Here is a 3,841-nt window from a genome sequence, read left to right as displayed (position 1 = left end):
ACACCAGAGAGTTTCAGATTCTTAGAATGTGTGATATACATTCTTTTGTTTTCCCCAAATAGAAATAACTAATAGAAAATGATAAGGCCAGGAGCAGTGGTTCATGCCTGCAATCCTAGCACCTTGGGAAGCCAGGATGGGGGTATTGCTTGAAGCCAGGAGTTTGAGACCAGCCTGGGCAACATAGCAAGACCCCAATCTCAGCAAAAAATAAAAAATTAGCTGGATGTAGTGGGCATGTGCCTGTAGTTCCAGCTACTCTGGTGGCTGAGGTGGGAAGATTGCCTGAGCTCAGGAGTTTGAGGCTGCAGTGAGCCATGATTGTGCCTCTGCACTCCAGCCTTGGTGACACAGTAAGACTCCATCTCTAGAAAAATTAATTAAGTAATTAATTAATTAATCAAATTAAATTTTAAAAGGATAAAACTAATACATACTCTTGAAAAATGAATAAATACATGAACAATATAGGAAAGTATAAAGTAAAAAATCAGATTTTCATTCATTTTATTACCATGAAGTAAACCTTTTTATAAATTACTTAGCCATTTCCACTAATGTGAATTGCTTACTTTACTCTTACATTACTTATTTTTATTATTATTATGTTCACATCAGATGGTAATGTGCTCATGTCTTAACAAGGCTTGAGGGAAGCACATCTCACACCAGAGCATGAACCTCCAATCAGCACGCATATGAACTATGAAAGGATCAACTCTTATGTTACTCATTTTTATATTACTCATTTTTAACGATAGGTTGCATGCCTTCTTTATTATAGATTTGTAAAAGGGTGGTAAGGATATTAAATCTTTGTCATATATTTTATTCTTCTGATTTGTTATCTGTGTTTTCACCTTGTGGTATTATTTCTCACATAGAATTTTTAAGTTTTTACTTTTCTTTTCAACCAATATTTCCATTTGTTAAATGCCCTACGAGATCAGACGGGAGATCCCAAAGATTCAAAATCATGGTGATGGAGATGGAAATATAAAGATGACCAGAAACACAAGAATCTAAATAGAGTTGGCAGTTGAGTGGCACAGGCAACAGGGGCTGAAATCACCGAAGTCCTAAGAGTGTGCACTGTAGGGTTAAGACTTGCTGGGTTTGAATTCTGGTTCTGTCAATCGGTAGCAGTTTGAACTCTGGAAACTTTTTTTAATCTTCCTGTTCCTTAGTTTCCCCACCTGTAAAATGTAGAATTTTTGTGTAGAATGTAAGATCATTATGTAAGCTGTCAACAAATGCTAACTGTTTTTATTAACTGACAGTTTTTTTTTGTTTGTTTGTTTTTGTTTTTTTGAGACAGAGTTTTGCTCTTGTTGCCCAGGCTGGAGTACAATGGCGCGACCTTGGCTCACCGCAACCTCTGCCTCATGGGTTCAAGTGATTCTCCTGCCTCAGCCTCCCAAGAAGCTGGGATTACAGGCATGCACCACCATGCCTAGCTAATTTTGTATTTTTAGTAGAGATGGGGTTTCTCCGTGTTGGTCAGGCTGGTCTCGATCTCCCGACCTCACATGATCCATCCACCTCAGCCTCCCAAAGTACTGGGATTACAGGCGCGAGCCACCGTGCCTGGCCTATCTGGCAGTTTTTACGGCGTGGTAAAGAAATGGGACTAGAACTGGTCCCAGGATGCGTGTGAATGAGACTAGATGAGATAGGAGAGAAAATTCAAACCCAGGGACCCTGGGGGTACAAGTGGGGTCATGATCCAGGTGGCTGAACGCCCTGATCAGTGTCACAGAGATCACCTGGAGGAGTGGCTCTGAGAGGTGGTTAAGAAGTACACGTCAGGGTGACTGAAAGCAACATTAGGGGAAAAAGAAAAACAAAGAAAAGACAAGAAAACTCACCAGAATTTCTTGTAGAGAGGACAACTTTAAGTAAAAAGAAGAAACTGGAACGAAAGTATCTCAGCCACTGTGTGAAAGGAAATGAAACTCAAGTAGCAGAAAAAAAAAAAAAAGACTGCCAACAGTTGGTACTGAAGATAAAATGTGCCCCAGCTTCACCACAATGGCCAAAATGCAAAAGACTGATAGTAACAAGTATTGACAAGGATGGGAAACAAAAGGAGCTAGCTGCTGGTAGGAATGCAAGTTGGAACAAACTTTTTGGAAAATGTTTGGCACTCTCTATTCAAGCTGAACATATGAAGACTCAGCAAGTCTACTACTGAATTTTTACAGAACAAAAATTCATATATTGGCTCACAGAAAGACATTTATGCTAATAGCAACAGTAGTCATAAAAGCCCCCAGCTGGAAACTACCCAAACGCCCATCCACTAGAATGAACAGACACTGTGCTATGTCCTCTCTATGGAAGACTGCACAGCAATAAGAATGATCACAGCATGGATGAATCATACCAAACTGAGCAAAAGTGATGGGCAAAAAGGAGCCTAGTGTGTGATTTAATATGATTCCACTTGTATATAGTTCAAAAACAGGCAGAACTAATTTCAGTGTTAGAAGTGAAGATATGGTTACTCTTTGGGGAGGCTGTGAGGAAGTGGCTGTGGAGGCTGGTTCTGGAGGCACTGGGAGTGTTCAGTTTCTTAATTTGGGTGACGACTACATGCTTATGTTTGATTTACACAAAATCCATCACAGTGTATACTTACTACTTGTGCCTTTTTCTTTATGTATTTAATTTGTCAATTAAAAGTTTAGAATATTTGCCTATATTAGAAACTAACAAAAGTCATTGAAAATCACTTTGTTCACTTACTGAAGGTGTAGTTGGTTTATTGTCAGCTTCATGTTGATACAGACAATAATTTTTGAACCTCGGTTTCTATATTTATTAAGTATGGATAATAAGACATTTATGCTAATAGCAACAGTAGTCATAAAAGCCCCTAGCTGGAAACTACCCAAATTCCCATCCACTAGAACGAACAGACACTGTGCTATGTCCTCTCTATGGAAGACTGCACAGCAATCTTACCGTAGACAATTTAGGTGGAAGAGCTTTGAACGTGGTGAAATCCCATACAATTTGCTAGGGAGATAATGTTTTGTTCCCATTCCTGATGTTTCCTTTCTATTAGCACAACAACCTTCAGCTCTCCCAAACTGCTGACCATTCTATCCCAGGAGAGTGAAACTGACAAGTTTGGTAAGTATAGAACATCCCTCTTCAATCTTTCCCTCTTGGAATCCAGAGTGTCTAGCATATGGGTTATTGAACTATAGAGAGGCTGAGTGCATTCTCCGAATTTAGACGGGTAATAAATCACAGAGCTAGAATTTGAACTCAGGTTTCTCTTGGATTACACAGACCATGTTTTTAACCATTCCAGTGTATTGCCTGCCTCATAAGTAATCTATTATATACAAAATAAAGAGCTGAGTTGTTTGGTACAGGTAAGAATACAATAGGAACTCAGGGAAGGGAGTCTATATAGGGATTAAAGATGACGACACAGGCTATGTGCAGCTGGAATCCCAATGCTTTGGGAGGTTGAGGCTGAAGGATTGCCCAGCAGTTCGAGACAAACCTGGCTAACATCAGGAGACTCTATCTCTACACAAAATTTAAAAATTAGCTGGGCATGATGGTGCACACCTTTAGTCCCAGCTACCCAGGAGGCTGAGGTAAGAGGATTGCTTGAGCATGGTAGGTTGAGGCTGCAATGAGCCATGTTCATGCCACTGCACTCTAGCCTGGGTGACAGAGTGAGACTGTCTCTCAAATTTTTTTCTTTTTCTTTCTTTCTTTCTTTTCTTTTTTTTTTTTTTTTGAGACAGGGTCCCATTCTGTTGCCTAGGTTGGAATGCAGGGGCATGATCTTGGCTCCCTGCAGCCTCCACCTGCTGGG

The 3,841-nt window shown here is 40.1% G+C and overlaps 1 non-coding gene across 1 annotated transcript; it reads right to left on the bottom strand.

Moving 5' to 3' along the window:
* Positions 1 to 612: 612 nt before the first annotated feature.
* On the bottom strand, positions 613 to 715 carry LOC115934496 (small nucleolar RNA U13). The gene has a single exon (XR_004070287.3). It is a non-coding gene; the product is annotated as a small nucleolar RNA U13 (small nucleolar RNA).
* Positions 716 to 3,841: the final 3,126 nt, after the last annotated feature.

This window comes from Gorilla gorilla, chromosome 3 (assembly GCF_029281585.2).
Source record: "Gorilla gorilla gorilla isolate KB3781 chromosome 3, NHGRI_mGorGor1-v2.1_pri, whole genome shotgun sequence".
Classification (NCBI taxonomy): Eukaryota; Metazoa; Chordata; class Mammalia; order Primates; family Hominidae; genus Gorilla; species Gorilla gorilla.
Note: the sequence above shows the minus strand (reverse complement) of the source record. Positions and strands in the feature narration are given on the sequence as shown.